The 13,867-nt window shown below is 42.8% G+C and overlaps 1 protein-coding gene across 1 annotated transcript in view; it reads left to right on the top strand.

Moving 5' to 3' along the window:
- The first annotated feature begins 272 nt into the window (after positions 1-272).
- Positions 273-13,867, top strand: part of LOC140204121 (chloride intracellular channel protein 2-like) — a 59,695-nt gene continuing 46,100 nt past the window's right edge. The window contains exon 1 of the mRNA XM_072270492.1: positions 273-342. The gene's annotated coding sequence lies outside the window, so the exon portion shown is untranslated. The remainder of the gene's footprint in view (positions 343-13,867) is intronic.

The raw sequence follows: 13,867 nt of genomic DNA on the forward strand, positions 1-13,867 counted from the left end.
CGACCAACTTAAAACTATTAGCATGGTCATTTATGGTACCATTTAAGTAATTATAAACCTATTTGATACTTTTAATCAACATTATCTCATATTTGTTTGCAGTTTCCTGTCAGACATGAACAAAGCTTCATTAAGCAAATCACTTTCCTTTGATGCATTATATCTAATATGTGGAGCACAAGTGCTGAGTTTATTTTAGAAAAATGCCAATTCCTGATTCATTTCTGGGAAAAACTATTTCTGTGAAGTGGCTGATAAATAGAATATTATTTCCCAAATAGTGGCATTGACCCTGAGGACAGGAGAGTTTTCTCTGGTCAACAGCTGAGAAAAACAGCATCTGTAAGTTTATAGATCTGTTCTATTTTATTTGTGTAATGCCTTGGTTAAAATTTTTACTGCTGTGCTGTACGTATTTCATTTTAGCAGTTCTGTAAGAGCAGTCTTTTCTGCTTTCAGTTTATTTGGGTTTGAGCTAAGATAAGAGGCTTGTTATTCAACTTTGAATTGTGCTGTCAGCCAATTGGGAAAGTGGAATTGGGAGAAGGTTCTGGAGAATGCTGGGTCTTTGTCTTTGTCGGTGGGAGCTGAAAGAAGAGAGGAGAATGCTGTCCCTATTGCACAAAGTGCTCTCTACTGAATGGCTTCAAGAAGGAACAACCAATACTCCTGTGGGAGACCTGTTTGTTTGAGATGGATTTTGAGTGATATTCAGAAGGTGGTGTGTGCTTTCACACAGACCAAGGGTTCAGAGCGTGAGTGACAGACGTTCCCGAGAGCTCCAATTTAAGTGCATATTTGACTGTTCAAGAGTAGTGCGTCCTTTTTGATGTTCCTTTCTTTCATTTAATAACTGTTTGTTTAAACTAACATTCTTAAATATACTACTTTATAAACTGTATGCAGTGTATGATCTGTTTTTTCTTGCCGGGGGTAGTAAATCACAACATAATTTTGTATACTTCTATTAAATCTCACCTCAATTTTCTACATTCTAACCGATTCAAGCTTTTCCTATAACTGGTCCTCTAGTCTTGCCAACATCCTTGTAAATTTTTCTTAGCATTTTTTCAATCTCCTTTACATCTTCTCTGTAGGTAAGTGACCAAAACTGGATACAATTCTCCAAACTAGGCCTCATCATGTCCTATACAATCTCAACATAATATCCCAACGCTTGTACTTAATACATTGATTTATGAAGGCCAAATGTGCCAAATGCTTTCTTTACAACCCTATGACACCACCTTGAGGAATTATGGATCTGTATTCCTAGATCACTCTGTTCTTTGGCATTCCTCAGTGCCCTACTGCTCTCTTTGTAAGACCTGTTGTAGTCACTTCCCCAAAAGTGCGACACCTCACATTTGTCTGCATTAAGTTCCATCTGCTAAAGGCTTTGATAGTCTTCCATGCTACCCAATAAACCTCCGTTCTTGGTGTCATCCACAAACTTGTTGATTCAGTTTTTTGTTGGTCCAGATCATTGATATATACGAGGGGTAGTTGATAAGTTCGTGGCCTAAGGTAGAAGGACTCAATTTAAGAAAACCTAGCAGATTTATTTTTCCTACATTTACACACTTAGTCCAGCAGTCGTGGAGCATACAGATCCCTTCTTTGTAAAAGTCGGCGTCTTGGACCTCCAGGAAGTGGCCCACAACAGGGGTGATTGATAAGGTTGTGGCCTAAGGTAGAAGGAGTTGAGTTATTAACTTCAAAATTTCTGCATTGTCACTCAAAGAGTTGAACTGCACATGCATGTAACGAGAGCTGTATAACTCATCTCCTTCTACTCTGGGCCACGAACTTATCAATCACCCCTGCCGTAGACCACTTCTACGAAGAAGGGATCCATATGCTCCACGACTGCTGGAGTAAGTGTGTACATGTAGGAGGGGACTACGTTGAAAAATAACTGTGCTAGGTTTTCTAAAACTGACTCCTTTTACCCCAAGCCACAAACTTATCAATCACCCCTTGTATAATAAACAACAGACCCAGCACTGATCACTCTTCTGCACACCACTAGTCCAGGCCTCCAGTCAGAGAGGCAACCATCTACAATTACTCTCTGGCTTTTTCCACAAAGCCAATGCTAATTCAATTTACTACCTCATTTTGAATGCCAAGCAACTAAACCTTCTTGACCAAACTTCCCATGTAGATGCTTCTTGACACCACCCCCCTTGTTAAAGGCCTTGCAAATCTCCATGTAGACAACATCCACTGTCTTCCCTTCATCAACCTTCCTGGTAACTTCCTCAAAAAATTCTCTGAGATTGGTTAGACTCAACTTACCATGCACCAAGTCATGTTTGCTGCCCCTAACAACTCTCTCTCTATACAAACATTGGACTCCTTAGAATACCTTACAATAACTTTTGCACTACTGACATCAGGTTCACTGGTCTATAATTTCCTTACTTCCGCCTATCTCCATTCTTGAAGAGGGGAGTGACATTTGCAATTTTCTAGTCCTCCATAACCATTCCAGAATCTAGTGATTCTTGAAAGATCTTTACCAATGCCTACATAATCTTTTCAGCCACCTCTTTCAGGACCCGGGGGTGTAGACCATCTAGTCCTGTCATGGAAACACTAACTAAGAACATCAGAGTGACTTCAAGTTTTACTTTAAGAGTTTATTAACATGATATCATAGCGAGTCTGCTACAGACTCTACCACCACCAGAACTCTGATTTTAGGTTGTACAGAGTTCATATTTATACAGCAAGACAAACAACTTCACGTAACTTTGTTTGTTTTCCCACGGTCAGTACATGATCAATCATTTAAAAGACATGTCAATGATCTCTCAGTGCGAGTCTAACAGTTCTTCCTGCTTCCTGTTATCAGGACTCATAATTTACTACCAGACGCATCCTCCCTCCTGGTTCCAGGGGCCAAGTATCTTATTTATTGAAGTTCCTGGTACCGCACTTATCACCCAAGGTTACTCTCTACACGCATCAGCAGTCTGAAACTCAGCTGTTCCAGAATGGTCAAGTATCCCATCATGGACTACTTTTAACCTTTTATACCACAAGTTCAGGTGATTTATCTACCTTCAGACTTTCAATTTCTCCATAGTATTGGCAACTTCACTCACTTATGCCCCCTGACACTTTTGAACTTCTGGCATATGCTAGTGTCTTCCACAGTGAAGACTGATGCAAAATACTTATTTAGTTCATCTGCCATTTCCTTGTTGTCCATTACTACCTCTTCAGCATCATTTTCCAGCGATCCAATATCTACTCTCACCTATCTTTAATCCTTTATATATCTGAAAAACACTTTTGGTATCCTCTTTAATATTACTGGCTAACTTAGCTTCATATTCCATCTTTTACCTCTTTATGTCTTTTTAGTATCCTTCTGTTGTTTTTTAAAAGCTTCCCAAACTTCTAATTTCCCACAACTTTTGCTCTATTATATGCCTTCTCTGTGTTTTATGTTGGCTCTGACTTCCTTTGTCAATCATGGTTGCATCATCCTGGCAATTGAATATTTCTTCTTCTTTGGGATTTATCATTCCTGTGCCTTCTGAATCGCTCCCAGGAACTACACCCATTGCTGCTCTGCCATCATCCCTGCTAGTGTCCCCTTCCAATCAACATTGGCCAGCTCCTCTCTCATACCTCTGTAATTCCCTTTAGTCCACTGTAATACTGATACTTCTGAATGTAGCTTTTCCTTTTCAAATTGCAGGGTGAATTCTATCATTATTATCACTGTTTTCTAAGGATTCCTTTACCTTAAGCTCTCTAATCAATTCCAGATCATTAGACAAAAACCAGCCCAGAATTATTAATCCCCTACTGTGCTCAACCATGAGCTGCTCCAAAAGGCCATCATGTAGGCATTCTACAAATTTCTCCTTTTGGGACCAAGCAGCAACCTGATTTTTCCACTGTATCTACATATTGAAAATCCCCATGACTATGATAACATTGCTCTTTTGACATCTGTTTACTTTTTCCCATTGTAATTTGTAGCTCACATCTTTGCTACTTTGCTACTGTTTGGAGGTTAATATATAATTCCCATCGGGCCTTTTTACCCTTGCAGTTTCTTAGCTCTACCCACAACAATTCTACACCTTCTGATCCAATGTTACCTCTTTCTAAGCAACTGATTTCATTTTTTACCAGCAGAGCCACCCTATCCCATCTGCCTAACTGCCTGTCCTTTCAATACAATGTATCTCCTTGGAAGTTTAGCTCCTGGCTATAATCTTCTTTCAAACACGATTTAGTAATGCCCACAATGTCATACATGCCAATCTCCAACTGTGCTACAAGTTCATCTACCTTATTTCATATACTGTGTGATTCAAATATAACACCTTCAATCCTGTATTCATTACCCTTTCAATTTTGTTTCCATTTTACACAGTAACTCATCCCATTGACTGCAATTTTGCCCTGTCATTAGCCTGTCCTTGCCAGCAGTCTCACTGCACACAGCTACAGTTTGTAAACCTACAGCCCCACCCTCAACCCTATCACTCCAGTTCCCATCCCCCTGCCAAATTCGCTTAAACCCTCTCAAACAGCTCTAGAAAACCTGCTCACAAGAAAAATGAGGGAAGTGGAAGACAGATATATTCCAAATGAGAAGAAATTTTTGAATGGAAGAAGGACACTACCATGGTTGACAGGTGAAATCAGAGCCAAAGTAAAAGCAAAAGAGAGGGCAGACAAGGAGCCAAATCTAGTGGGAAGATAGAGCATTGGGAAGCTTTTAAAAACTTGTATTAGGAAGGAAAAGTTGCATTATGAAAGGAAGCTGGTGACTAATATCAAAGAAGATACCTAAAGCTTTTTTAAGTATACAAAGGGTAAAAGAGAGTTGAGGGTAGATATAGGACCAATAGAAAATGATGCTGGAGATATTATAATGAGGGACGCAGAGATGGCAGAGGAAATGTACGCATATTTTCCATCAGTCTTCACAATGGAAGACATCTGCAGTATACCAGACATTCAAGAGTGTCAGGGGAGTAAAGTTTGTGCAGTGAAAATTACGACTGAGAAGGTGCTCAGGAAGTTTAATGGTCTGAGGGTGGATAAATCTCCTGAACCTGGTGGAATGCACCCTTGGGTTCTGAAGGAAGTAGCTGGAGAGACTGCAGAGGCATTAACAATGATCTTTTAAGAATCAATAGACTCTGGCATTGTACTGGATGACTGGAATATTGCAAAGGTTACTCTGCTATTTAAGAAAGCTGGGAGGCAGCAGAAAGGAAACTATAAACCTGTTAGTCTGACATCAGTGGTTGGGAAATTGTTGAAATCCATTGTTAGGGATGAGATTACAGAGTACCTGGAGGCACATGACAAGATAGGCCAAAGCCAGCTTGGTTTCCTGAAAGGAAAATCCTGCTTGACTAACCTAATGTAATTTTTTGAGGAAAATACAAGCAGGGTAGACAAAGGAGATGCAGTGGATGTGGTGTACTTGGATTTTCAGAAAGCCCTTGACAAGGCACCACACATGAGGCTGCTTGGCAAGATAAGAGCCCATGGAATTACAAGGAAGTTACTGGTATGGGTGGAGCATTGGCTGATCAGCAGAAAACAGAGAGTGGGAATAAAGGGATCCTATTCCAGCTGGCTGCCGGTTTCCAGTGGAGTTCCACAGGGTCGGTGTTGGGACCACTGCTTTTTACAATGTATGTCAATGATTTGGACTATGGGAATTATGGATTTGTGGCTAAATTTGCCGATGATACAAGGATAGGTGGAGGAGCGGGTAGTGTTGAGGAAACAGAGAGACTTATGTACAAAGTAGTTTAGGGGAATGGGCAAAGAAGTGGCAAATAAAATACAATGTTAGAAAGTGCATAGTCATGCACTTTGCTGGAAGAAATAGACGGGCAGACTATATTTTAGATGGGGAGAGAATTCAAATTGCAGAGATGCAAAGGGACTTGGGAGTCTTTGTGCAGGACACCCAAAAGGTTAACCTCCAGAATGAATTGGTGGTGAAGAAGGCTAATGAAATATTGGCATTCATTTCTAGAAGTATAGAATATAAGAGCAAGGACGTGATGTTGAGGCTCCATATGGCACTTGTGAGACTACACTTGCAGTATTGTGTGCAGTTTTGGGCTCCTTATTTTAGAAAGGATTATACTGATATTGGAAAGAGAAGATTCACGAGAATGATTCCAGGAATGAAAGTGTTACTGTATGAGAAACATCTGGCAGCTCTTGGGCTGTATTCCCTGAAGTTCAGGAGAAGGGGGGAGGGGGGTGGAATCTCATAGAAACATTCTGAATGTTAAAAGGCCTGAATTGATTCGATATAGCAAAGTTATTTCCCATGGTAGGGGAGTCTAGGACAAGAGGGCAAGACTTCAGGATTGAAGGATATCCATTTAAAACAGAGATGTGGAGAAATTACTGTAGTCAGAGGGTGGTAAATCTATGGAATTTGTTGCCACGAGTGGCTGTGGAGGCCGAATCATTGGGTGTATTTAACCATATAACCATATAACAATTACAGCATGGAAACAGGCCATCTCGGCCTTCCTAGTCCGTGCCGAACTCCTACTCTCACCTAGTCCCACCAACCTGCACTTGGTCCATAACCCTCCATTCCCTTCCTGTCCATACATCTATCCAATTTAACTTTAAACGTCAACATCGAACCTGCCTCAACCACTTCTGCTGGAAGCTCATTCCACACTGCTACCACTCTCTGAATAAAAAAGTTCCCCCTCATTAACCCTAAAGGTAGAGATTTAAGGCAGAGATAGATAGGTTCTTGATTAACCAGGGCATCAAAGGGTATGGGGTGAAAGCAGGGCAGTGGAGGTGACTGGAAGAATTGGGTCAGCCTATGACTGAATGGTGGAGTAGACTCGATGGGCCAAATGGCCTACTTCTACTCCTATATGTTATAGTCTTATGGTCTGATGATATTATTCCCCCTCGGGTTCAGGTGAAATCCATCCCTTTTGTACCTCCCCCAGAAAATGTCTCGATGATCCAGAAATCTGAACACCTGCCCCTTGCACCAGTTTCTCAGCCTTGTAATCATCTGCCAAATGCTCTTAATCCTACCTTCACTGGTGCGTGGCTCGGGCAGCAATCCAGAGATTACTACCCTGGCAGTCCTGCTTTTCAGCTTTCTACCTAGCTTCCTAAAATCTCTCTTCAGAACTTCACCTTTCCTACCTATGTCATTGGTGCCAACACGTACCAAGACCTCTGGCTGCTCACCCTCCTCCTGTAGAATGCCATGGACCCGATCTGAGACATCTCTGACCCTGGCAACTGGGAGGCAACGTACCACCCGGGTTTCTCTTTCACATCCACAGAATCTCATCCCCATACCTCTAACTATGGAATATCCTATCACTACTGCAGTCCTCTTCACCTCTTCTCTCTCTGAGCCACAGCATCAAACTCAGTGCAGGAGGCCCCCTCGCCATGGGTCCCCTATTGGGAACATTTGACTGCAGCAGTGAGAGATTGAAGTTGTCCTTGAATACTCCCACCAGTTGTTTGGCACAGTTTTTCAGTGCCCTACCTGGTACAGCATCAGGGCCTGATACCTTGTGAGGGTTCACGCTCTTGAAAGGTGTTCTGACGCCGGCCTCTGCGATGGAAATCACAGGGTCACCAGATGCTGCAGGGATTTGCACAGGTACAGGTTTATTCTCCCCTTCAAAGCAGGTATAAAAGGTGTTTAGCTCATCTGGGAGTGAAATATCACAGCCGTTCATGATGTTAGGTTTCAGCTTGTAGGAAGTAATGACCTGCAAACCCTGTCAGAGCTGACATTCATCCGATTCCATCTCTAAATTCAATCGACTTTGTTTTCTTGCTCGTAAAATAGCCTTCCATTGGTTGTACCTGGACTTCTTGTATTGCTCTGGATTACTGGCCTTGAATGCACAGAACTAGGCCTCAGCAGACTATGAATCTCCTGGTTCATCTATGGCTTTTGGTTTGGGTATGTCCGGTATGTCCTCAAAAGCACACACTCATCCACACAGGTCTTGATGAAGGTGGTGACAACTGTGGTGTCTTCACTCAGATTCAAAGGTGAGTCCACCAACTCAAAGCAGTCCTCTGCCTCCCTTGGTCCTTACCACTGGTGCTGAGGTCTCTTGTCTCTGCTTGTACACTGGCAGTAGAAGTGCAGCCAAGTGATCAGACTTTCCAACGTGCAGGCATGGGATTGCACAGTAACCATTTGTCATGGTGGTATAACAGTGGTCAAGTGTTTTGGCTCCTCTGGTTCCACAGGTGATATATTGGTGGTAGTTGTTTGGAGACTTTTTCATGCCAGCCTGGCTGAAACCCCCTGCAGTGATGGGGAAGGCAACAGGGTGTGCTGTTTTGTGACGGCTGATCATGGTGCTCAGCTCCTCTGGTGCCTGCCTGACGTTGGCTTGAGGTAGAATGTACACCGCTACCGGAATGATGCCAAAAACAATGGATGACACTTGACCACTAGATGTTCCATGTCAGTGAGTGGGTTTGAGACAGAACCATCATGTCTGTACACCATGATGAGGTAATCGTGCAGCACACTCCACCTCTTCTATCTTTAAAAGACTCAGTTGTCCTGACTTTGTGGTGTTTGGTGAAGCCCTCGGGCTACAGTGCTGTGACCAGAATGGTGGGGGTGAGCCAGCTTTTTGTGAAGCAAAGTACACAGCAGTCCCTAATGTCCCTCTGGTACTGCAATCCTGCTCTGAGTCTTCAATTTTATTACCCAGAGAGTTCTAAACTTCTGGCCCGTATCCTTCTAAACATTTCTTGTTCACATACTGTACCTCTCCAAGTGCTTTTAAAATATTTTTAATGTACCTGCCTCAACTACTTCCCCGGCAGTTCATTCTATATATCGCATTTATTTCAGATTTCCAGCATCCATTATTTTTGTTTTTCTGTTTGACATAATTACCATCTTATCAGTGTGAACTTATAAATCTTGTAAATCTTGTAAGCTTATTTATAACACACACAAAAGTTGCTGGTGAACGCAGCAGGCCAGGCAGCATCTGTAGGAAGAGGTGCAGTCGACGTTTCAGGCCGAGACCCCTCGTCAGGACTAACTGAAGGAAGGGTGAGTAAGGGATTTGAAAGTTGGAGGGAGAGGGGGAGATCCAAAATGATAGGAGAAGACAGGAGGGGGAGGGATGGAGCCAAGAGCTGGACAGGTGATTGGCAAAAGGGGATACCAGAGGATCATGGGACAGGAGGCCCGGGGAGAAAGACAAGTGGGGGGGGACCCAGGGGATGAGCAAGGGGTATATTCAGAGGGACAGAGGGAGAAAAAGGAGAGTGAGCGAAAGAATGTATGTATAAAAATAAGTAACAGATGGGGTATGAGGGGGAGGTGGGGCATTAGTGGAAGTTAGAGAAGTCGACGTTCATGCCATCAGGTTGGAGGCTACCCAGACGGAATGTAAGGTGTTGTTCCTCCAGCCTGAGTGTGGCTTCATCTTTACAGTAGAGGAGGCCGTGGATAGACATGTCAAAATGGGAATGGGATGTGGAATTAAAATGTGTGGCCACTGGGAGATCCTTGCCCATCCTCTGGGTCCCCACCCCACTTGTCTTTCTTCCCGGACCTCTTGTCCCATGATCCTCTCGTATCCCTTTTGCCAATCACCTGTCCAGCTCTTGGCTCCATCCCTCCCCCTCCTGTCTTCTCCTATCATTTTGGATCTCCCCCTCCCCCTCCAACTTTCAAATCCCTTACTCACTCTTCCTTCAGTTAGTACTGATGAAGGGTCTCGGCCTGAAACGTCGACTGCACCTCTTCCTAGAGATGCTGCCTGGCCTGCTGCATTCACCAGCAACTTTTGTGTGTGTTGCTTGAATTTCCAGCATCTGCAGAATTCCTGTTGTTTAAGCTTATTTATAAGGTAACTTTTTTTATTCTTTCTTACTTCTCTTCTAATATTATATCTGTGCACATTTGACTGCAAGCTTCTCAGTCTCTATCTAGCTGTTCGCATTTTTGTTTCCTTGTGTAGGGGTGGCATTTCACAGCATTCGTTGACCACAAATCCCTTGTACACGTAAAGCCCAAAATATTAGACCCTTGGTCTGCGTGGCAGCAACGCTATCTGGCCTGCATATCTGAGTTTACAGTCGATATACAGCATATCTAGGGGAAGAATAATGCTGTGGCTGATTGCCTCTCACGGCCAGCCATTGAAGATGTACATATAGGGGGTTGACTATGCCGGCATGGCAGCTGACCCGGAGGTCTAGACTTACCGAACAGCAGTAATGGGTTGGTTGACATTAAGTTTGGGGAAGCTGGGGTTTCACCCCGTGCGATTTCTGAACTGGTTGCCTGTGCCCCATTATGCCCACAAACTGGGGATGGGCTGTTTTCAACTCCACACATGGCCTCTCACATCTGAGCTGGAACGTCTCACAGAAATTGGTTAAACTGAAATTTGTTTGGCATGTCCTCAGAAAGGATGTGCGTGATTGGACTGCAGCCTATGTGGAGTGCCAGCGGGAAAAAATTAAGCATCATGTTCAGGCGCCATTGGCACCCTTTGAGGTCCCTGAGCGACAGTTTGACCACCTCAATATGGACTTTGTTGGTCCTTTTCCCCCCTCCTGTGGTTTCACACACCTTCTTACCATGGTGGACCATACCACCAGGCGGCCAGAGGTCGTCCCTCTAACATCAGCAATGGCCGCAGACGTGGCTCGGGTGTTCATCAGCACCTGGGATGCACGGTTTGGCACCCCATCTGATATTTCCTCTGACTGTGGTCCCCAGTTCATTTCAGAACTCTTGCCTGTGATGGCCCAGAACCTTGGTATTAGGCTAAATCACACCACACCATATCACCTGTCGTCGAGTGGCGTATATGAGCGGTTTCACCATTCCTTAAAAACTGCTCTGCAGGCTTCCCTGACGGATGGGTGTTAGCATGTTCATCTGCCCTGGGTCCTGCTGGAGCTCAGAACTGTTTCAAAAAAGGACCTGCAGTCGTCTGCAGCTGAATTGATATATGGGCAGCCTTACGAGTGCCAGGTGATTTCATTCCTGATGCCACAACCACCTGGTCGGCCTCTCAACGGTATTTCACCATCCTCACTAAACTTGATTCCTCTTCACCTATTCCTACCTCACATCATGGTGTACAGCACTCTGGGTTCCTGTTGACCTACATTCTGCCTTGTTTGTTTTCGTCCACCATGGTGCACACCAACATCCCCTTAGGCCCTCTTACGATGACCTGTTCCATGTTATCATAGATAAGAGGAGTAAACTTGAATGTATTTCAGTGGATCGTCTTAAACTGGCCCATCAAGATTTGGAGTATTCTGCTACCAAGCCCCTGGCATCACAATGTGACCATGAGCGTATCAACGCCAGTCTGGATGAGGCTGAGACAGCTGCGATTCGCCCACTCCTGGAACACGAGCTGAGCCCCAGACAGGCTCACAATGCCAGTTTTAATGAATTCTGAGGGGGGCTGTGTAGGGTAACGTAATTGGGAGAAATGTACAAAATTTACAACCACTGACATTGAGTTGGGGTCTTGCTTTAAGAGGCCGGTCTGATCTGGTGACATTGTTAGCATAAGGGTTTTTAGTGCACTTTTGTGTTTAGGTTTCGGAGTTCAATAAGGTGTATTATCGGTTTCATTTCACATAAAATGCCCCATTTCATTTATATTTGTGAAAACCTACACATACAGTGTGTTGTGATTCTTTCATCATTGCTGGGTCAAAGCGAGAGTACTTTTATCAGAAGAAATGCAGTAAGTTCAAGAAAATGGTTATCATCACATTTGCAGGACAATTAGGGAAGAGTAATTTGCTGATCTTGCTGACAATGCTCATACCTGAAAAATAATTGAAAAGAAGAATGAGACTAAAGGATTTAGGAGTAATAAGTACATGTGGGAGAAAGGATAAATATGATGTACACATTTAGTGAGATTAAATTAAATGGGGAGGAGGCTTATGTAAAGCACAAATATCCATTTAATTCAATGAACAATGTTTTTTTTGTTCTGGAAGTGGGATAATTTATGAAACTAGGCATTTGACAGCAATGTTACCCACCCTTTTTTACAATCTTGGATTATATTGCCAATAGATCTTGCAGATTCTCAATTCTATGTAATTGTTTTCATAATTGTAAAGCTTCTGATATGAATGTTTTTCAAAACAGCCTTTGAATTACAGGAATCATACTTCCTGCAGCTTTCCAAGTTTTCTTCATTAGGATGCACATTTTCCAGTTGCTAATTCCCAAAGCCCCCAAGCACATTGTTTCATTGTTCATCGTCTGTGGAGAGAATTGGTGGGAGGAGCTACCATCCCGCTTGCATGTCATTGCTCCTCTGACAGTTATGATTTATATTTTTTTCATCATTAAAAAACCCTGAGTTCATAAAATTTGAAATTACTGAATGCAGTTTAAAAGAAATGATGCATAAGTATCAATATGTCTTGAGCAGGTGGAGTGAGCCTTGATCTTAAATCATGCACTGGAATTGGTCACAGTATCTTTCCAGGCATTCAGTGACATTGATCCAGTAACAATGAAGGAACAGTGAATGTATGGTGCAGACGCAGGAACAAGCGATTCACTATTTAATAAGGTTGTGGTTGATCTTTTACTTCAGTGCTCTTCAGAACATTTAGGAATGAGATCTACCAGTTAGTTGAGTGGTGACGCAGCAACAACATTCCACTCAGCTTCAGTAAGACCAAAGAAATGATTTTGGATGTTAGCGAGGGTAAGATGAGGGAACACACACCAGTCCTCATAGAGGGATGAGGAGTGGAAAGAGTGAGCAATTTCAGGTTCCTTGGTGTCAACATCTCTGAGGACCTAACCTAGATCCAACATATCAATGCAACTATAAAGAAGGCATGACTGCGGCTATATTTCATTGGAAGTTTCAGGAGATTTGGTACGCCACCAAAAACATTCGCAAATTTCTACATTTGTACAGTGCAGGGCATTCTAACTGGCTGCATCACTATCTGGGATAAGGGTGGGGGTCTACTGCACAGGATCGAAGTAAGCTACAGAGAGCTGTAAAATTTGTCAGCTCCTACTTGGGCACTAGCCTCTGTAGTATCCAGTACATCTTCAAGCAGCGTTGCTGCAGAAAGGTACACTCTCTCTTCTCATTGCTACCATCAGGAAGAAGGTAAAGAAGCCTGAAGGCACACACTCAATGATTTAGGAACAGCTTTTCCCCCTCTGCCATCTGATTTCTCAATGGACATTGAATCCATGAACATTACCTCACTTTTTTTAATACATATCATGTCTGTTTTGGCATTACGGGATCCATTGAATCACTGGGGCTTCTATTTGTCTTTTCTTGACACTGATCACCAGAAAATACTATTTTGTGTCAAAGTAAAAACAGATCTCTGCAAAGTGATCTAAATTAATTACAAATATAAAACACAAAATATTGCATAAGTATTCACCCCCTTTAATATAACACACCAAATCATCACTGGTGCAGCTAATTGGTTTTAAAAGTCACATAATTAGTTAAAAGGAGATCACCGTGTGCATTTGAAGTGTTTCAATTGATTGAAGCAAAAATACACCTGTATCTGAAATGTCCAACTGCTGGTGAATAAGTATCCTAGCAAAAATTACACCATGAAGACAAAAGAACACCCCAATCAACTCTGAAAAAAAGTTATTGAAAAGCATAAGTCATGAGATGGATACAAGAACATTTCCAAGACACTGAAAATCCCTTGGAGTACAATTAAGTCAATCTGTAAATCTGCCTTGAGCAGCCCGTCCTCAAAAACTGAGTGACCATGCAAGAAGGGAACTAGTGAGGGAGGCCACCATGAGACCTATGACAACTCTGGA

Source organism: Mobula birostris, chromosome 10 (assembly GCF_030028105.1).
Source record: "Mobula birostris isolate sMobBir1 chromosome 10, sMobBir1.hap1, whole genome shotgun sequence".
NCBI classification, from domain to species: domain Eukaryota; kingdom Metazoa; phylum Chordata; class Chondrichthyes; order Myliobatiformes; family Myliobatidae; genus Mobula; species Mobula birostris.